The 22,414-nt window shown below is 42.2% G+C and overlaps 1 long non-coding RNA gene across 2 annotated transcripts in view; it reads right to left on the bottom strand.

The window, feature by feature from the left end:
* Nucleotides 1-293: 293 nt before the first annotated feature.
* LOC129643856 (uncharacterized) overlaps nucleotides 294-22,414 on the bottom strand; it is a 220,534-nt gene continuing 198,413 nt past the window's right edge. The window contains exons 2-3 of one of the 2 annotated variants that reach the window (XR_008710542.1): nucleotides 19,981-20,073; nucleotides 294-453 (exon numbers count right to left, since the gene is read on the bottom strand). This is a non-coding gene — a long non-coding RNA (uncharacterized LOC129643856). The remainder of the gene's footprint in view (nucleotides 454-19,980; nucleotides 20,074-22,414) is intronic. The other variant, XR_008710543.1, reaches the window with a different exon arrangement.

Raw genomic sequence — 22,414 nt, 5'->3', positions numbered from 1 at the left:
CTATCAAGCTATCATTTAACTTCTATTTGCTCACATATTAAAAGCAGATAATAATATCTCAGAGTAAAGATATCAAATAAGAAATATAAAAACATTGTATTATTTCACTCCAAATTTTAGTGACTTTTTAATCCTTATAATAGTTACTGATATAAAATACAATATCAAAATAACTAAGATTTATTGATTTACTCATTGTGTTAAGATCTCTGAATGATCTCTTTGAATCATTACAACAATCTTAAATTTCTAAAATTAGCTTTATTTAAAAATGATAAAATGGGCCTAAGAAAAGTAACTTGGTCTTCCAGTGTATCAGGAAGGTATTGCTGTGTATACCACCACCCCAAAACATAGTGGTTAAAATCAATAATTATTTGTTCCCAGTTCTTTGGGTCAGTGGCTTGGGCTGGGCTCAACTGGTATGGTTCACCTCTGCCCCATGTGGTCTGGCTGAAAATAAAAGTGAAAGTGTTAGTCACTCAGTCTTGTCCAACTCTTTGCGACCCCGTGGACTATAATCTGGCTGGGCTCTCTGGTATATATCTAGGCGAAGCGGGACAACAGAGCCTCTCTCCAGGTGGTCCACGTGGTCTCTCATCTTCAAGGAGGCTAGTCCAGATGTCTCCATTTGGCAGAAAAAGGGATCGCAGTGAGCAGCCCCAAAGTTTCAATGACTAAGCAGTCTTCCAACCTCGTTTATATCACTGATGTCCCAAGCCTACGGTGAATATGGGATAGAACTCACAAGGGTATGCACACAAGAGGCATGATTCCTTGAGAGTCATTACTGTAATAGGCTACCTTTGTTGTTATTCAGTCACCCAGCTGTGTCTGACTCTGCAACCCCAGGGACTGCAGCACACCAGGTCTCCCTGTCCCTCACCATCTCCCAGAGTTTGCCCAAGTTCACATCAATTGAATCAGTGATGCCATCCAGCCGTCTCATCCTCTGCCACCCTCTTCTCCTCCTGTCCTCAATCTTTCCCAGGATCAGGGTCTTTTCCAATGAGTCAGTCAGCTGTTCACATCATGTGGCCAAAGTACTGGAGCTTTAGCTCCAGCATCAATCCTTCCAATGAATATTCAACATTGATTTCTCTAAGGATTGACTGGTTTGATCTCCTTGCTGTCCAAGGGACTCTCAAGAATGAAAAAGGCTACCTTAAGCAGCAAATAAATGAATGTTCTCTGTGTGGCCCTGAGACACTATAAATTCACATACCCTGTTCTTAATCACCCCACCATGCTTGCCTTCAAGAAAATTCCCCCTCATATTCTCTAGATGATGTCAATGTCTTTATTAATTCCTAAGCTGCCACCTCCTGCAACATGAAAACCTAGCTGATCTCACCTCTAAGTGATTTCTTTCTGACAGAGCTTCCATGAATCTCACTGTAAGTTTCACAAAGTACAAATTAAAGACAGATTATTTTTCACTCCTTAAGTCATTAATATTATTAGAAAGTGAATTCAACATAATTGCTCTCTAGGGACCTAGCTCATGCCAAAAGTGGCATCAGTGCATTAAAAGACAACAGTGTTACCTCACTTTGTGGAACACTTTAACTGTCAACACAGGACTTTGAGAGAGAAAATGCTTTTGGGCTTTCCATGGGCATCTGGAATGCTGGCCACATGAGAGGAGGTCGGGTTTGGAAAGTCACTCAGGAAACAGGGTATGGAGAGCTTGATACGCCACACTAAGGACTTGGGGAACTTTAATGAGAGTAAAGAATGAATGACACCATCAAAGTGGTATTTTAGGAAGATCACTCAGGCAACAGAGGGAAAGGTGGATTCCAGTGATCAGAGACAAGCATGGAGAACGATTAAGAGGTTTTACAGTTATCTGGGTGAACCCCTGTAAAAACTCGAGACCAAGTAACAGAGAGGATGGCTCTGATGTCAGACAACCTGGCCATACACTCCCTGTTTGCTGCAGATGTGGTTTTTTAAATCAGGAATGGCTGGATAACAGAATCATGGTAGTGAGGTGGAGAGGAAGAATACAAAGATTGATCTGTTTGCTCCATAACTATTAGGAATCCTTTGTACACAGAGGATTGAGAAAGGACTCCCCATACCCTGAAATTTATGTCCTCTACTGCCCTTAATATAAATCTTCCACAGTTAAAATTAAAAAAAAAAAAATTGCATTGTCATGTAAACAACATGTGGCATCCTTCTTGGAGAAAAATAATGGAAGAAAATTAATGTAGCATTAGATTAAGCTCTGTTAGTGTAATTATACAACGGCTGTCCTAAAAAGATATGTCACGCAGACAATCTTTACTGTCACAGAGGACAATCTACACAAAAAGAACAAAGGAAATAATTTTAATAAAACATTTTGCCCTGAGCAAGAAATGTGCTTCATGTATCATACATGAGAAGGCATAGTTTGCTATAAAATGGAACTGTGACCTTGCCTAAAAGGGTGTTCATTACTTAATGCTACAGAAAGTAAATTAATGGACTTCCAAAAGATGTAAAATTCATTCTGCTTTGTGGATGTGTTTGCTGACAGGGGAGTTTAGGAGCAATCTTTTCATGTGATTATTTAAACAAAGAGCTTCAAGGAATTCTTAGCAACCTTTCGAGTTTCACCAAATGGCATTTCTTACAAAAGGATTCATCTGAGAGGAAGACCCACCTTTGAAAGAGTTTATTAACAAGGAAATATGGGTTCATGTGCCACCTACAAATTCAACAATTTATGCTATAGCTATCTTCTTTTAGGTTTTTCTAATCAAATTCAACATTTGTTTGTTTGTTTTAAAAAAAAAAAAAAAAAAAGGAAGCTGAGTTGTGAGCTGGCAACCCAGGAAGTGAATTGATTCTTTTGAAGCATTGATTTGTACTTCACCAAGTCCGAACACTTTGTGTGACATTAAAGCTCTTCTTTATATATGTCTCCTTATCTTGTTTTCCTATCAGTCAAAACCACATCATCTTATAGTTGCTTACCTTATTCTCACAGGCCATTTTACCACTTATAATTGCGCTTACGTCTCATTAGATGTTCTCAATGACCTTGAGGTTAGGAAGAACAAATATTGGTATTTTCATTTGACATATGAGCAATTTTAGCTTCAAAGTATCTAAGTGGCTTGCTTAGTATCAGGAACTTATCTGATTGCTAAGCAATAGAGCAGCAAACAAGACAGGCAAAGTTCTTGCCCTCAGGGAGTTTGCCTTCTACAGTGAGAGTACACATAAATACACGAATAAATAAATATGTAATATAATGTCAGGAGAATTACAACTGGCAAGAATGCGACCACACGCGTCACCTGTCTCAGGCCTGAGCTTTTCTTAGCATCCATCTCTGTGTGCATGCATAGTCACTCAGTTGTGTCCAACTCTTTGCCACCTGGCTTCTTTGTCCATGGAATTTTCCAAGCAAAAATACTTGAGTGAGTTGCCATTTCCTACCCCAGGGGATCTTTCCAATCCAAGGATCAAATGCATATTTCCTGTGTCTCCTGCATTGGCAGAAGCATTCTTTACCTGGGAAGCCCAGCATCCATCTCTCATTAGAAAAATTATACAGTGACTGTCCTAGTACAACATTCACTATTAAGCATTTCTAAAATGGCAACCCACTCCAGTGTTCTTGCCTGGAGAATCCCAGGGGCGGGGGCGCCTGGTGGGCTGCCGTCTATGGGGTCGCACAGAGTCGGACACGACTGAAGCGACTTAACAGTATGACTCCAGCTAATCCCACTGCCCAGGGGACAGCTATGTAGCCCTCTACATTTTAGCCCTACTTGTCTATTCAATGTGGATGTTTAGGTGTCATCAGGGAGCTGCAGACCAGGGAAGTAGATGTCAGTGTTCCAGAAAGGTTACTTAAAATGTGGCTTGTGGACACTAGAGAATGGCGATTACGAGGCATCAGTATGGTTCACTGAGAACACGTCAGACAAGCCACAGCCACACTACTTGCATTTGCAGTAAGGTCTTGAAATAAAAGTAAAGATGAAACTAGAGACATGCTGTGTCTACATTAAAAGACCCACCCCAAAGTCCTTTTTTAGGAATCAGGTTGACGATAAACATATAAATGAAAATTTCATGAAGACCCTTAGTGAAATAAATGTGTAAATGAAACATTTTTGTGGAGAAATGTGCCTTGCATGGCAATAAAGTTAAGTGGGTTTAAAATTAGCTAAATAAACCTACCTAAAAATCATGGTCCAATGCTCAGCTCACAGGGCGGCTGCACAAGGGAAGGTGGCAATCCTTGATCATAGTGTTTTCAGTAATTATTTAAATGAGAATGTCAACATAAATCACATTTTAAAAGGTTGAGAGGGAAAGCTTATGTTCACATTGAAAGGAAATAATCAGAATCTTATTCCAGTGCTAAGTGGAGATTGTCACTCCATTCCAAGACATGTTTTAAATGCCATCAGGACTTACTTAGTGTGAAGGACGGCAGAGGCGAGGCATGACCCCTCCCCTTGGGGGCTCCTGCGAGCAGCCTCTGCGGTCCCACTGCTTCCGCACTACCACCCTTCATGGACTGCTTGTGTCCTCCCCAAAATTCATATGCTGAGGTTCTAACCCCCAGCACCTCAGGACTGACAGTATTGAAAACAGGACCTTTAAAGAGATAATTACATTAAAATGAGGTCATTAGGGTGGGCCCTAATCCAATCTGACTGGCATCCTTGTAAGAGGAAATTAGGACAGAGATACGCACAGAGGGAAGATGGGAAGACACTTAGAAGACGACTGTCTACAAGCCAAGGAGAGAGACCTCAAAAGAAAATACCCTGCCAACACCTTGATTTCAGACACCCAGCTTCCAGAATTGTAAATTTCTTACAATTGTTTAAGCAACCGTCTGTGGTTGTTATACCAACGCTAGAAAACTAGATACCAAAGCTCCATCAGAACCTCCACCATCTCAGGCCTCTGCCCTCAGAGCCTCACTCCTATAATATTGACTTTCCTGCCCAAACTTCCATTCCTCTCCCTGCTCCAGTGTTTCTGTTTCCCTGGCAGACAGAGCAGCTGCCTTCTGGGAAATAATTACTGTAAGGATTATCAATGAAGAAAGGTCCTCCTTTGCTCCTGGAATCTTTTAAGGAAATAAAGAATATATCTGTTTTCATATAAAAGCAATACGATATACAGATTAGTCATGCTGAGGTCAACTAACTTATAAATATCCATAACATAACACAACCCATTTAGAAAATTTGCAAACTCAGTTGTCTGTTCATTTCTTCAACATGCGTTTATGGAGCCCTTACTCTGCACCAAGCCATTTGCTAGTCCTTTTCACATTTATCACGTCATAGAAGGAAGTGTGAGGGCATGTCAAGAGGAAATGGGGACAGGCCAAGCCTTCCAGAAACAGGAAGCTGGCTCAAAGTCACAGAAGGGTCCCAGCATCTTCAAAGAGGAGAAAGAAGTTTGCCGCAGCTGGAGTAAAACGTGTGCTGAATACGGGAGCAGGACATGAGGCCAAGAGATATATTGGTGTGGTGTACAAGAGCTTTTTCTGCCACACTATGTGGTTTTGGGTTCCATTCTATACATAATGAAGAATCAATAGATAGTCTTAAAGGAACACAGGACGTGATTACTTTTAAAATTATAACCCTAGCAGAAGTGAGGTGAAATGGAGGTAGAGAAGTGTCAGAGGGCTAAGTTCTCAAGTTCTTTAGAAACTGAAATAATGAATCTCATTACTATGAGGTCCTAAAGTTATGAATCTGTGCATCCATCTAATAGAATTGCTTCAGTGTATGCATCTGAACCGCAACTTCTACATATATATGTGTGGTCATTTTGTGTATTTATGAGCTGACCTGAGCTTAATTCAATTCATCAGCACCAAAAATAAAGCTATTATTGCTTTTAGCAACTTACTGCAATTGTCCCTGTCTGCTGTTCCTCAATAGCAAGCGATTATAACATTAAATGGTTTATATATTACTATGATTTTAAAAATACTTAAGACTTTATAAAACAGCACATGTCCATTACCAAATCACAGGGGCAGAAGGTTCATTTTTCCTTCATAATGAAGCTCTCATCTCTAGAGGCCCAATTCATGAAAAGATATTTACATAGTTTAGTGAGGCTTTTTTCTCTTTCTTCTGTTTTTTTATGAGAAGAAAAGAGAAATAGGGAAGGAATCGAAATCACATGGAAAATTAAAGCCAAGGCAAAAATGAAATGAAAATCCTTAATGATTGGTAGAGTGAATTGGCTGAGTGGTGCGGTACAAAAGAAGGAAATCACAGGGTCTTGCAGGAAAACCTCTTTCAAACATAAATGAAGATGGATGGGCACGTGACCCACAGGGGAATTCAGTCCCGCTTCTTATTTTATAAATAGTAACTGTCACCTTTTGTTGCATTCCCAAAATAGCTTGCATGTCGCTAACAGAAGAGAACAGACAAGCAAAGTGTATCCTGGCAGATTTTGTCAATGAAAATAATTAACCTTCAACAACAAAAAAAAAAAAGAGAGAGAGAGAGAGGAGAGGCGGGAAAGTGGGGGAAGAGTGTGGAGGTTGTGAAGGTGGCAACTAAGAATATTCAAACAGCAATCCTAGCGCCACTGCAGTGGCCATGTGGGGTTACAGCTTAGTCATGGGGACACCCCTGTAACTCAGCAAACGTGACTGGGCCCTCCCTGTGTGCAAAATTCTACACTTGATTCAGATATGAATAAGAGGCACTTCCTGCCTTCCAGGGACTCATCATTGACGATAAGTGATTATACAAGAATATGGACACCTATAATACAACAGGATATGGGATGCATCATAAGACATAAAAGCATAGGGTTCTAGGAGTCAGAGGTAAAAAGGAAACACTCAGATGATTTGGAAAAGTATCAGGGAAGGAGTCATGCACGAGTCCTTTCCCACTTAGAGGATGAGTAGGACTTGAATACAGAAGCTGAAGGGGATGAGCCATAGAGGGAAGCAACATCCCAGGCAGAGGATCAGGTACGAAGAGGAGCAAACCCAGAGATAAGAAAACCAAAGCAGATACAGCCAAGGAAAGTCTTCTTTGTAGGCAGCCAGAGTAGATCTTGCTGATTTTTTTAGATTAGAAAAAAAAAAGAGTATTTCTTTGGAAGAGAAGAATGAAGTTAAGCTTTCCCACAGAAAAGTTAAGTACAAAATGGGCAACCACCCTCCTCCATCCACACACACTGAGCCAGTAGCAACACCGCTGCCAGTACACACTAATTTGGCAAAGGAAAAGAAAACAAATCTCCAACAGATTCTCAAAACAGTGTTTAAAATCCTTCTCCCTCCCTTTGAAGCAGAGTAATTCTTCATTGGTGGAAAGAAGCACCATCCTGTTCCCTGTAGGATGTTAGCAACACCTCTGGGCTCTACCCACTGGACACTGACACCAGGGGCAACAAAGAACTTCCAGAAGGGAGGGGGACTGAAGAAGTCAGGGATAATAAATAAAGTAAACAAAGGGAAAATCTTAAACTAAGATTCCTTGGAGGTATAATGATAATAACAACAACAACTAACAGTTTTAGTGATACATGCCAATGTTTTAGGAGAAGGAAATGGCAACCCACTTCAGTGTTCTTGCCTGGGGAATCCCAGGGACGGGGAAATCTGGTGGGCTGCCATCTATGGGGTCGTACAGAGTCGGACACGACTGAAGCGACTTAGCAGCAGCAGCCAATGTTTTAAATTCTTCTATATTAATACAGCGTGTTGGTTGCTCAGTCGTGTCTGACTCTTTGCAGCCCTATGGACTGTAGCCCACCAGGCTCCTCTGTCCATGGGATTCTATAGGCAAGAATATTGGAGTGGGTTACCATTCCCTTCTCCAGAGGATCTTCCTGACCCAGGGATCAAACCTCAGTCTCCTATATTGTGGGAAGTTTCTTTACCTCCTGAGCCACCAGGGAAGCCCAGGTGAATTTAAAATTAGTTGAATAAACCTACTAAGCCTGTGGCCCAGGGTTCAACTCATGGGAGGGATGTACAGCAGAAGGCCTCAATTGTTATAAAGTAGATACAATTAATATCCCCATTTTACAGGGGATAAAATTAAGGCCATGTACTTTGTAAGTTCTGAACCCAAGATTTGAACCAGATCATCTGATTTCTAGCCCAAAAGTTTAATCTCTCTGATGCATTGCTTCCACTGTAAAGCAGTGGATTGAGGAGGTGATGAGGTTTGCCCAAAGTCACCCATGTGGTAATAACTGTTGTGTGGCTAAAAGCTAGGTCTTCTGACTCACTCTTCCATGTTTTTCTACTGAAAAAGTGCTCCAGGGATGTGCTCACAGGAGATTGCTTCCTCCTCCTGGGAGACCTGAGTGTAGGGGAGGATGGGGCCAGTAAGAGGTAACAAAGGAATGGCCTCTGGAACAGAAAGCAGTTTCAGGTTAAATCTGAACCCATATTAAAAGAATTGACTCCTAGAAGTGACCGCACCTCCCCCCCACACACACACACATGCAAATACACAGGCTACAAGGAAATAGAGCACATGGTTGATACTGGTTTGAACTTGTAGAAATCTAAAGAGCTCTAGCAAGAGTCAAAATGCCCATATTATTTCTCAAAAACATTTAAACCCATTGAAAGAAAAACATTTTCATGATTACAGTCCAATTCAGGGTAATTTCACTAAAATTCTAATCTAAAATATAAAAAGACGCATTTTCAGTTGCTTTGAAGGATGACATAGATGTTTTGACTCTCCCTTAATTGTGCAACCCTGTGACATTTAGAAAGAGAAAGAGGGCCGAAACCACAACCACTGCCCAACCTCTGGAGAGGCAGGCTGCCTGCACCTGACGGGTGCTCCCGTCTGCGAGGCAGAGAAGATGAGCAGCCCGGACTCATTATCTCAGCCCGCAGTGTCTCAGAGTGGCAAGCTGAGTGTAGGGAGAAAACACAGAATACAGACAGAAGGTGAAATTGATGATCCACAGCACAGTTTTCTGGTCAATCAAAAGGGGCTTAATGAGGAGCAGAAAAGGGCTGCATTGCATGAGGAACTGTACATTTTAGTTCACCTCCCCCAGTTCTGTGTATATCCTGGTTGCCCTAAAAACCTAGAGCCCTGGAACAGTTATGTGCACCTTTATGAAACAGTTGTTTCTTGCTTATGAGCATTTATCATATCTGTGTGCTCTGGTTTAATCAATGTGTGATGTAATAGTGTAATCACTGACAACAGCAGCAGGAATTGGCAACATAACTTCAGCTCATTGGGTAACTAGGGAGACAGAGACATTGCATCTCATGAGCCACAAGTACAGAGGGGCAAACACTTTTGGCCAAGAGACCTCAAGAAGTCTGTTCTACAAACAGAAAACAGAATTGTTCGTTTATCATCTCTCACTGGGCATGTTACCACATCACTGGAGACCAGAATCAGCTTGCTCCTGATACCCTTTTTCTCTGAAGGACTGTCACACAGTACTGGGTGAGGTAGAATCATGTCACTCAGGAGATAACCCAGTCAAACATAAAGTTTTATTGCTTTCATGCAAGTAGTTAAATTTTACTAAGCATTATCCATGCACCAGGACTATACTGACCACTCTATCTGTGCAGCTTTACCTTATTAACTCTTTACCATATCCCGGTTCAATCCCTGGGTGAGGAGGTTCCCCTGGAGAAGGAAATGGCAACCCGCTCCAGTATTCTTGCCTAGGAAATCCCATGGACAGAGGAGCCTGGCGGGCTGCAGTCCACGGGGTCACAAAAGAGTCCATCACGACTTAGCAACTTAACAACATAAAGAAGTGTTACTGCTGTCCCATTTCATAGATGAGGAAATGGGCTCAAGTGTCTCTTCCAGGGATGCATGGCTAATGAGAGTCAACTGGGATTAGAACCCAGGTATGTCAGACTTCAGAATCAGTGTTCTGAGCATCTGTATGGCTGTGGTGCCACCCTCTGAGACTACTGTGAGTAGTGATAATGTCTTTGTCCTTAAAGAGGTAGCTGGGTTAGGAAGACAGATTTTACTTAAAAGAATGACTGCAATCTACTGCTAACTTCATAGAGCACAGAAGATCTTACAGAAGTATAGAGAAGAGGTACCTGATCCGCACAAAGGTCTGTTCTAACGTTCTTGTTGTTCAGTTGCTCGGTTGTGTCTGACTCTTTGCAACCCCATGGACTGCAGCACACCAGGCTTCCCTATCCTTCACTATCTCCCAGAGCTTGCTCAAATCCATGTCCATTGAGTCAGTGATGCCGTCCAACCATCTCATTGGTCACATGATTTCATGTACCCATAGTAACCTACCACAGTGAACATTTGCCTTCTGCATGCTGAGGAAGCTGAGACTGCATTCTAATCTAATGTTTTCCATATCTTCACTTAAGTTTGGAGAATTCTTTAAATTCTTAGCAATATTCAGTTTCTGAAACTCCTCTCCTCCAATGATGTCCACCTTCCTGTCTCAGCCACTAGCTCCCAGGTCACACCTCCAGTCATATCCTTAGCAAAAAATGAAACCCATAATCTAAATTTGAAGTATCTGACTGTGTGACCGCTGACTCCAGTCTCTCTACCTCATTTCCTCTTGCACTTTGCTAAAAACCATTGGTGGTACCAATATCTACAGTCCATTGTTCATACTGTCCTTTCCTTGTCTCTTGCCTCCTTCCTGTCCTTATTTTACCTTCTATCTTGCCAGCTTAAAGTCCACAACACATTATTTTTCATCCTTCCCTTGCATGCATACTCAGTCCCCTGCCCTCACATACTTCACCAGTCTTGGCAAAACCTCAAGCCTGATTAAATTCAGCTCTCCACTTATTTTGCACTTGTACTGTGCCCTTGAAAATAGCTGGATACAAACATACAACCATGGAAAATAGTCTCACTTTGTATTCACAACCATGAACCTCACTTGTGTCTAAGGGTGAGCATATCTGGTTTCCCTAACCTATTACCAAGTATAATATTCTTTTGATTCATATTTTATAATTTCTCATATCTCCAGCCACTACTCTTGCATTTACACTCTCAGCTCATGATTTTAACTCCTACTTCAATAGAAAACAGAAGCAACCAGGGACTTTCCTGGTGGTCTAGTGGCTAAGACTCCATACTCCCAATGCAGGGGGCCCAGGTTTGATCCCTGGTCAGGGAACTAGATCCCTCATGCCACAAATAAGACCTGGCATAGCCAAATATATAAATTAAATGTTTAAAATTAAACAAAAACAAAAACAGAACCAACCATGAGAGAACTCCTTCAAGTTCATACTTAGCATCTGTGGTCCTGAGTCCAGCTTTCTATCTTCTTACTATAGATTAACTGTCTGAACTCCTAAGAGAGGCCAAACCCTCACTTGGGCACTAGATTCCATGCCCACCCAAGATAGTGCTGCAACACTGCATCAGTAAGTTTTTCTTCTCCACAGAACCTTTACTATCAGCATAAAGGCGAGCTACTCGTCTTCAATCCTTCACGAGTTCTTCCCTGATTCCACCTCCCTAAAGCAACTGCCTTATTTTTCTGTCTTTCTTTACTATACAGCTTCTTTTAAAGTCTGTCTGTTCACTCTCTCCAATTCTTCTCGTCCCTGTCTTTCTTAAATTCACTTCAATGAGACTTTTGCCCATTTAACTCCACCAACCGTTTTCATCAAGTTTACCCAGACCTCTATTTGTTAGATCAAAATACCCATTCTCAGGCCTCATTTTATTTCCATCTCAGAAGCATGTGACACAGTTGATTTCATCCCTCCCTCCTCTTTTCTTCACTTGCTTCAGAACACCATGCTCTTCTGATTTTCTTTTTACTCCATTAAGCACTCAATCTCATTTATTTATTCCTCATCTCTCCAACCTCTTCTTTTCTCTTTCTACACTCACTCCCTGGATGTCTTAACCCTATGTCATGGCTTTAAATATCTTTTATATACTCCCAGCTCCTTATATTTCTACCCCAGACTCCAGACTCATAGATCCAGTATGACGCCTCCACTTGGGTACCTAATGTATATCTTAAACTAAACATTTTGAGTTGAAGACCTGATTTTCCTCCAAACCTATTTCACCTACACTTATTGCTTCTTAATTAACGGTAACTTCTCAATTGCCCAAGTCAAAAGTTTAGAAGAGCTCCTTGCTTCCTCTTTCTCATTTCCTTCACCTAATCCATCATGAAGTCTGATTGACTTTACCTTCAAAATAGAACCAGAATCCAACACCACGGTTTCCACCACACTAATCCAAGCTGCCTTATCTCCCACCTCAATTACTGCAGGTCTTTTTGCTTCTAACTTTTCCCACTATAATCTCTTACCAACAGGGCATTTGGAATGACCCTGCTAAAGGGCAAGGCAGGCTCCACTGTTCATGGGATTCTCCAGGCAAGAACTCTGGAGTGGGTTGCCATGCCCTTCTCTAGGAGATCTTCCTGACTTGGGGATAGAACCTTTATCTTTTACATCTCCTGCATTGGCAGGGGGGTTCTTTACCACTAGCACCACCTGAGAAGCCCCAGCTCATGACACTACTCCTCAAAATGCACCTCTCCCAAAATAGAAGCCCAAGTCTTTATGATGGCCTTCCAGACCCTTCACAATCTGGCCACCACAACCTTACCTCATCTACTGCTCTCTCCTTGCTCGTTCCAGTTCAGCCACCAGGACCTCCTTGCTGTTCCTAGAACAGGGTGGATGTGTTCCTGCCTTGGGGCCTCTTTTGCCTGCTGCTTTCCTTGCCTAGAAAGCTCTTCTCCCAGAATTCCACATGGTTCACTCCCACATTCTCAGCGAAGCTTTCTGACCACTGTAATTATACTTGCAACTCCTGCACTTCCTATCCTCATTTCCTACCTAATGTCTCCTTAGAACACTTATTACCTTCAACTCTAACATATAACGTGTATTTTCTTTAATAATCATTAAGACAGAAGGGAAGCTCCAGGAGAGCAGAGATGTATATTGTTTTGAGTCCTTGGCATAACAGGTCTGGCACACATATTCAGCAGATATATTTTAAATATGTTGAATGAAGGATAATATAACTTGAAATAAGATTTTGATTAATTTTTAATGCACTCATCAGCACGTCCTGTTATAAACGTCATTGGTATTTAAAAGCCTAATGAGCCTTTTAATAAGCAGTGGTGAAAAGTCTAGTGAATTTAAATTACAGAGAAGTAAACACCACCTAAAACTTGTAGAAACTCATGAGAATTAAAATAATAGAGTTATTCCTCTAGGTTCAATTGAGCTAATTACCAGCAACCATGTCGCTGAGGGCACTCTAAGAAGAACAAGGTGAAGTCAAGTTTAGAAGGCTGTACTGCCAGTTTCCCACCAGGGTTTTCTATAGATGTCAGGATTTCTGACACACCTCCTTGGAGTAGAGTCAGGGAAAAACCCAAGTAAAGGTGAATTCAGTAAATCAAGACTGAAGGTTAGCACTGAAGCACTTTTTCCTTAGGTATTAAAAAAAAAAGTCTGCTTTGAAAAATACAGGAAAGCCTTGATCAGAGTTCACACGTTTTCTTGGAAAAACATATATAAAAGTGAGACTATTTACTCTGCTCTAGACCATTACCTGATCTTTCTATGTGATACTACATGGCCAAAGTATCCACTAGAGGATGCCCAACGGTGGCCGGTTGGAGGGTCTCTTAATTATAATACTGTTTACAATTAGACCAGTTCTGTAGAAAACAAGGGAAATGGGTAGAAGTAGCATATGTGTTATTGGAGAAAGAAATGGCAACCCACTCTAATGTTCTTGCCTGGAGAATCTGAGGGATGGGGGAGCCTGGTGGGCTGCCGTCTATGGGGTCGCACAGAGTCGGATACGACTGAAGCGACTTAGCAGTAGCAGTAGCAGCAGACCATTTCTGGGGATAAGAGAATAGTCTCAGTTTTAGGCATCCCATTAATAGCAGAGACAAGAGTATAAATCAGAGCATCCACAGCATAATTAGGAAACAAGGACTGATACTGAAACTTTCATACCAAGTGGCTGGAGGAGTCTCTGACCTCCTGTCAGACACGTAGCAGCATGCTGGTTCTCAGGACCCTCTCATGTGGAATAACCACAATAATCATAATATCAACCATTTATTAACTACACATTATGGGTCAGGTCCATTAAGTACTTATATTTTCTCATAAACGTTCAAATCATATTATTTCCATTATAAAGATAACAAAATTTCAGTTCATTTCAGTCACTCAGTTGTGTCTGACTCTTTGCGACCCCATGAATCCCAGCATGCCAGGCCTCCCTGTCCATCACCAGCTCCCAGAGTTCACTCAACCTCATGTCCATCGAGTCGGTGATGCCATCCAGCCATCTTATCCTCTGCCGTCCTCTTCTCCTCCTGCCCCCAATCCCTCCCAGCATCAGAGTCTTTTCCAATGAGTCAACTCTTCACATGAGGTGGCCAAAGTATTGGAGTTTGAGCTTCAACATCAGTCCTTCCAAAGAACACCCAGGACTGATCTCCTTTAGGATGGACTGGTTGGATCTCCTTGCAGTCCAAGGGAATCTCAAGAGTCTTCTCCAACACCACAGTTCAAAAGCATCAATTCTTCGGCACTCAGCTTTCTTCACAGTCCAACTCTCACATCCATACATGACCGCTGGAAAAACCATAGCCTTGACTAGACGGACCTTTGTTGGCAAAGTAATGTCTCTGCTTTTCAATATGCTATCTAGGTTGGTCATAACTTTTCTTCCAAGGAGTAAGCGTCTTTTAATTTCATGGCTGCAGTCACCATCTGCAGTGATTTTGGAGCCCCAAAAAATAAAGTCTGACACTGCTCCTACTGTTTCCCCATCTATTTGCCATGAAGTGATGGGACCAGATGCCATGATCTTCGTTTTCTGAATGTTGAGCTTTAAGCCAACTTTTTCACTCTCCTCTTTCACTTTCATCAAGAGGCTTTTTAGTTCCTCTTCACTTTCTGCCATAAGGGTGGTGTCATCTGCGTATATGAGGTTATTGGTATTTATCCCGGCAATCTTGATTTCAGCTTGTGCTTCTTCCAGCCCAGCGTTTCATTCTGCATAAAAGTTAAATAAGCAGGGTGACAATATACAGCCTTGACGTACTCCTTTTCCTATTTGGAACCAGTCTGTTGTTCCATGTCCAGTTCTAACTGTTGCTTCCTGACCTGCATATAAGTTTCTCAAGAGGCAGGTCAGGTGGTCTGGTATTCCCATCTCTTTCAGAATTTTCCACAGTTTATTGTGATCCAAACAGTCAAAGGCTTTGGTATAGTCAATAAAACAGAAATAGATGTTTTTCTGGAACTCTCTTGCTTTTTCGATGATCCAGCGGATGTTGGCAATTTGATTTCTGGTTCCTCTGCCTTTTCTAAAACCAGCTTGAACATCTGAAAGTTCACGGTTCACATATTGCTGAAGCTTGGCTTGGAGAATTTTGAGCATTACTTTACTAGCGTGTGAGATGAGTGCAATTGTGCAGACTCTGAGCATTCTTTGGCATTTCCTTTCTTTGGGATTGGAATGAAAACTGACCTTTTCCAGTCCTGTGGCCACTGCTGAGTTTTCCAGATTTACTGGCATATTGAGTGCAGCACTTTCACAGCATCATCTTTTAGGATTTGAAAGAGCGCAACTGGAATTTTATCACCTCCACTAGCTTTGTTCGTAGTGATACTTTCTAAGGCCCACTTGACTTCACATTCCAGGATGTCTGGCTCTAGGTCAGTGATCACACCATCGTGATTATCTGGGTCGTGAAGATCTTTTTTGTACAGTTCTTCTGTGTATTCTTGCCACCTCTTCTTAAATATCTTCTGCTTCGGTTAGGTCCCTACCATTTCTGTCCTTTATCGAGCCCATCTTTGCATGAAATGTTCCCTTGGTATCTCTAATTTTCTTGAAGAGATCTCTAGTCTTTCCCATTCTGTTGTTTTCCTCTATTTCTTTGCATTGATCACTGAGAAAGGCTTTCTTATCTCTTCCTGATATTCTTTGAAACTCTGCATTCAGATGCTTATATCTTTCCTTTTCTCCTTTGCTTTTCGCTTCTCTTCTTTTCACAGCTGTTTGTAAGGCCTCCTCAGACAGCCATTTTGCCTTTTTGCATTTCTTTTCCATGGGGATGGTCTTGATCCCTGTCTCCTGTACAATGTCACGAACCTCATTCCATAGTTCATCAGGCACTCTATCTATCAGATCTAGTCCTTTAAATCTATTTCTCACTTCCACTGTATAATCATAAGGGATTTGACTTAGGTCATACCTGAATAGTCTAGTAGTTTTCCCTACTTTCTTCAATTTCAGTCTGAATTTGGCAATAAGGAGTTCATGATCTGAGCCACAGTCAGCTCCCAGTCTTGTTTTTGCTGACTGCATAGAGCTTCTCCATCTTTGGCTTCAAAGAATATAATCAATCTGATTTTGGTATTGACCATCTGGTGATGTTCATGTGTAGAGTCTTCTCTTGTGTTGTTGGAAGAGGGTGTTTGCTATGACCAGTGAGTTCTTTTGGCAAAATTCTATTAGCCTTTGCCCTGCTTCATTCTGTATTCCAAGGCCAAATTTGCCTGTTACTTCAGGTGTTTCTTGACTTCCTACTTTTGCATTCCAATCCCCTATAATGAAAAGGACATCTTTTTGGGGTGTTAGTTCTAAAAGGTCCTGTAGGTCTTCATAGAACCGTTCGACTTCAGCTTCTTCAGTGTTACTGGTTGGGGCATAGACTTGGGTTACTGTGATACTGAATGGTTTCCCTTGGAAATGAACAGAGATCATTCTGTCGTTTTTGAGATTGCATCCAAGTACTGCATTTCGGACTCTTCTGTTGACCATGATGGCTACTCCATTTCTTCTGAGGGATTCCTGCCCACGGTAGTAGATATAATGGTCATCCGAGTTAAATTCACCCATTCCAGTCCATTTGAGTTCACTGATTCCTAGAATGTTACATTTACTCTTGCCATCTCCTGTTTGACCACTTCCAATTTGCCTTGATTCATGGACCTGACATTCCAGGTTCCTATGCAATATTGCTCTTTACAGCATCGGACCTTGCTTCCATCACCAGTCACATCCACAGCTAGGTATTATTTTTGCTTTGGCTCCATCCCTTCACTCTTTCTGAAGTTATTTCTCCACTGATCTCCAGTAGCATATTGGGCACCTACTGACCTGAGGAGTTCCTCTTTCAGTATCTTATCATTTTGGCTTTTCATACTGTTCATGGTGTTCTCAAGGCAAGAATACTGAAGTGGTTTGCCATTCCCTTCTCCAGTGGACCACATTCTGTCAGACCTCTCTACCACGACCTGCCCATCTTGGGTGGCCCCATATGGCATGGCTATAGTTTCATTGAGTTAGACAAGGCTGTGGTCTATTACCAAGGCTCAAAAAAGATAATCAGCAGCCTAAACTCACCCAGCTAATCTGAGAGGAGATGAAGATCCAAACTCAAGTCTCCAACTGCAGGTCTATGTGAATGCTCCTATACTAGGCTGGAACAGGGGTTTTGAGAAAGCACTCCATTCAATGGAGAGGAGCAGGTTAGAGAAGCAGGCTGGCACTGTGACAGGACTCCGATCCCAGTAAGGAACAGGAGGCCACCTAGAGTGCAAATCTGGTCTGAGAGCCTGAACACACTTAGTGGTTCTAGTGACAAAACTAGTTGGGTGAGAACAAATGACCAAGCCTGCAGGCCAGTTTTTGGCAGACAGAGAGGGGGCCAGGCCATGGAGACACAGATACACAGAGATGGATAGAGTAGGCAGGGACCAACAGGAAGGCTCCTTGATTGCTCTCCTCTCTCCTTAACCTTCAAATTCTGCCTTCACATCCTCCTCACCATTCATTTTTCTCCTCCAGCTTCAGCCACTCCCTCCAGGCTCACCCCATTGCTTCTGCAAAAAGAGGGTCTTGGGCTATTTGGTTTGATTGTACCATCTCCCTCCTCCTTAGGAGACCCCTAGGCCTCCCCTGACTTCATCAAATATTCTACCCTAAGCTCCAAATTTTCCACTGGCGCCCAGGTAACAATAACCCACAAACAGAACATACCCACTTGAGGGAAAAGTAACCCCTCGCAGCAGATGTCTTGAAGGCAGTCCCTGAGGCCTGGCACACAGATCTGAGGTAGCAGAGTCCATATGTTTATACCCTAAGCAATCTCCTCATGGTTTGCCTGGCACTCACTTATTCCTCACCTTTCCACACCAGGGATAGGTAATACCTCTCATATGTTTAGCATTTTACAGGTTACAAAACACTTTCAGCTGCATCACCTCACTGAATCCTTCCAAGAGTGTTAGAGACATTATCCCCCAGGTCAGATGAAGAAATGGAGATTCAGAAAGGGCAAGAGGCCTGCCCTGGTCAGCCTCAGGCAGCAGTCAGACAGAGCCCAGAGCCAACTGCCCCCTTCACCACAGCCAAGAGACTGGCTCAACCCATCAGAGAAGAGAAGGCTTCTTCAGTCCAATGTCCATTTCCTCATGACATAACCTTTTTTCCCATCAGTATAAGCAAAACCAAGTTAAACAAAAACAGTTGCTAGAACTCTGGGAGTGGGAAATCAAACTCTCCTTGGCTGACATTAATTCACGATCCATGGCTCAGGGATTTTTCTCTATCCTCCATTTATTTGTAGTAGTTTTATAAATGATATTGATTTGTTGTGTGAAAACACTGGGAGCCATAAGAAGAAAATTTACTTGAAGGACAACTTAAGACTCTGGACAACAAAAGAAATCGCAAGAGTGAGGACAATGAGAAGGACAAGACATAAGAAGACAGAGGAAGGGGCTCACACACAGAAAGCCCAGAACCTGCAGGAAGCTGGGGCAGGACGTGGCCCTCTCTCTTCCTGGGAAGCAACCTGTGTTGGCTCAAACGAAGCACCACAGTCCCCCTTCCCCACCCCTGGCTTCATGTGCTTTGTCTTCCAACCAGTAGCTCTGAACTTCATTTCCCAGCCTTCTCCTGAAACTCCTGGCCTGTGGTCTATACACCACATAGAGAAAACAAGAGTTTATCAGAAATTAGCCAGAAAAGGCATAGAAAGAAGAAGAAGGTGGGGGAAAAAAAGATTAATATGTATATTCTTAAAAGAACTTAAAACCTAAAACTGAAATGGAGCTTCTTTTTGTCTGTCTTCACGGAATAGGAATGGCTGATCAAAATAGGGGTGCCTTGGGAAATGTTTAGAGCAGGCTGATCATCTCATCCCTGATGTAAGTCTACAACACATGGTCACCAGCACATGAAGACACAGAAGACCTTCCCCACTGGGATTCTTCTGACTGTATCAGAAAGACAAAGGGCAGAAATATATGCAAACATTTTTTGTGTTTTATGTGCAGGCACTTGAGTGGGGGAGGTGGGAGGAAGAGGGACCCACATGTCCTAGAATAATGTAGGGACGTGTAGCATTCTGTTACCCTAGGCTTCCCTCAGTCACTGGCATGACTGTGACTTTCCCATCACCTTACAAGGCTCAATTTAAATAAGACCTATTGACCTTTCCTGACCCCCTTTCTAAAATAGATCCTTCCATCATTCTCTGCACAGCACCATGTCTACACCTTTCTTAACACTTAACAATAAGCTGTAATGGTTTTGCTCATGTATCAATGTGTCTGTCGGCTTGCTCCCCCAAAAGATGTAAGCTACATTAGCGTGTCTACTTTCATTACTAATGTGATGTATTATTAAGTAAGGGCTCATTTTATACCAGTGGAATGAATGAATATTAAAATCTCTAGCACAGTGCCTGATTTTCACTAGATATTCCATAAACCCAAGTTTTCCTCTTAGAGCCTACAGTCTATTTGGGTGTATGGACACAAGGAAATACAATTCTACACAAGACAGACTGAATATCATGCTGGTTTAGAGCTAACCTAGGTGGCCCAGTGGTAAAGAATCTACCTGCAGGAGACACAAGAGATGAGGGTTAGATGCCTGGGTCAGGAAGATCTCTGGGGTAGGAAATGGCAACCTACTCCACCATTCTTACCTGGAAACTTCCATGGACAGAGGAGCCTGGAGGGATACAGTCCATGAGTTGCAAAGAGTCAGACATGACTGAGCACACACAAACACTTTGATACTGAAAAGAAAAGAACAGGTGGTGTGGATTACATTCCAGGTCAAGGAGTGGCAGGAGAGGCAATAGGCACATTTCAGGATCTCTAGAAACAGAGGGAAGCCATACCCAAGTTCATGCTCACCTGCTCTGCCCCATTTGACCTCTGTAGTTGACAGGTAAAACAGTAATGGCCAGAAATTAAAACAAAGGGGCCAAGAAATACCTACAAAAATGTTAAGATCTGAAAACTCCTTGGTGCAGTAAATCCTGGGCTGTGCCCTCACTATTTCAGGGCTCCCACCGTTCTATTTTGGTGTATATTTCCTTCATTTGTTTCTGACAAGGAATTGAGGCAAGGTGGCTTCAAATGCCCCGATTCATAGATGCTCTACCCTTAGAAACATCATCTAAAGATACAGCCTCCCCAAGTATCTGGAGGAGGGCATAGAGTCTGCCCTGGCCATGCATCAGTGAGGAAGGAAGGATAGGACCCACTCCAGGCTGCAGGAGACCCTGAGGAGCCCTGAAGCATCGCCCTGCACACAACTTAGCAGCTGACTGTTGCTACCCCCCACTTGCTCTCTTTCTGGAGTGAGACTGTGCATCTTCCCCATTCCCAATAAAGTTGAGGCAAAGCCTGTGGGAGGGAGATAAGGTCAGAGGGACCTAGAGATGACAGAAGGGTTGTGCCTTTCTTATTAATCCGACTCTGCCCGCGACTGCCTAGTGAGGCCCCAGAGGTCTCTTTAAGGCCTGTCTGGCTGAAGCACATTTACTCCAGAGCAGCCCATGTCTTCCAGCTTGTGTTGACAGCTTCTCCACATCCCAGCTGGGCTGTCTGGAGGCAGGCTGTCGCTCACTTGGGCTGTTCTTTATCCAAATCTTTTTTTTTTGGTAAGAGTTTTGTTTTGTTTTTTATGATTTGGGGAGTTGAAAAGGCAAGAAAACAGAAATAACTAAAATATTTTATATTTTACTGAAAAAAGAAATATTAGAACCCAGTTCCAATACCAGTAATTTTTTATTTCTTTTGACTCCTGAAGCTACTGAGGTTGTTTCTCTGACACCTCTCCCCTCTGTGCTGGCATTTATACATATCCAATCTAGGCATCCAAAATTCTCCCAGTTTTGCTCACTCCTCATTTAGCTATTTTATCAGGGATTCATTCCGTAATTCTCACCTTTCCATTCTCTTGGCAAAAAAAAAAAAAAGTGATTCAAGGAAGAAAGCAATAACAGAGTGGGAGTCTAAAAACTGTGTTAGACTATCTCTTGGGAAGGGGGCCCAGATGCCTTCTACAGGTGATCTAGGAACCCTTGAAGAGTCTGAACGACCGTCACTGAAAAATTTTTAGGCTGCCTAGTATTCCTGGGGATAGGATTGAGCCAAATCAGTAGAAGGTCCTCAAAGTAGATTTGGGCTATTCTAACAGTTAGAGCTCCCAGTTGCCTCATAAGACAACACGTCCCATTGATGTTCAAGAGCTTGCTAGAGCAGTGGTTCCTGAACTTTCATCCCTATTGCAATCTCTAGGAACTTTAAAAAAATATATAGACACTACTGTGATACCCTACCTCAGACACAGGACAAAATTCTTGGAGTTAGAGGCAAGAGCAAAGAACTTTGTATGAGAGAAAACATACATTTAAGGCCTCTTCCTTAATAAGAGAGTTACTTAATAAGAGGCCCTCTTACTTAAAAGAGTTACCAAAACTCAGAGCTTTGGTTTTTTTAATTAGGAAAATGTAACTAATAATGCCAACTTTACAGAGTTGTTTTAAGAAGTAATAATGAGCTATATGTGGCTCAATAGATGTTACTTTTAAAAATAGCTAATTCAGTTGATGGAATTCACATATAGACGCTACTATGGAAAAGACTCTGATGCTGGGAGGGATTGGGGGCAGGAGGAGAAGGGGACGACAGAAGATGAGTTGGCTGATGGCATCACTGACTCAATGGATGTGCGTCTGAGTGAAGTCTGGGAGTTGGTGATGGACAGGGAAGCCTGGCGTGCTGCGATTCATGGGGTCGCAGAGAGTCGGACATGACTGAGCGACTGAACTGAACTGAACTGAGGGATGATTCAAAAGCCTGACCACGTCTGTAGATTTAATAAAGGTCTCCAAGAAACAATGGTCCTTTACTTGTCTAACCCAGTAACAGCTGATAAATGTGTTTTCAAGTCAAGTACAGCACTTTACAATTCATAAGGCATACACATGGTTTCATTTCGATTTTGGTCCTTACAATAGCCATGAAAGGTAGGAAAGATAATGTTATGCTAACTTTACACAGATAAAAAAACTGAATATTAGAAAAACTAAGCAATTTTTACAAGGCCACACCACTAGTCATCCA

This window comes from Bubalus kerabau, chromosome 2 (genome assembly GCF_029407905.1).
Source record: "Bubalus kerabau isolate K-KA32 ecotype Philippines breed swamp buffalo chromosome 2, PCC_UOA_SB_1v2, whole genome shotgun sequence".
In the NCBI taxonomy this organism is placed as follows: domain Eukaryota; kingdom Metazoa; phylum Chordata; class Mammalia; order Artiodactyla; family Bovidae; genus Bubalus; species Bubalus kerabau.
Note: the sequence above shows the minus strand (reverse complement) of the source record. Positions and strands in the feature narration are given on the sequence as shown.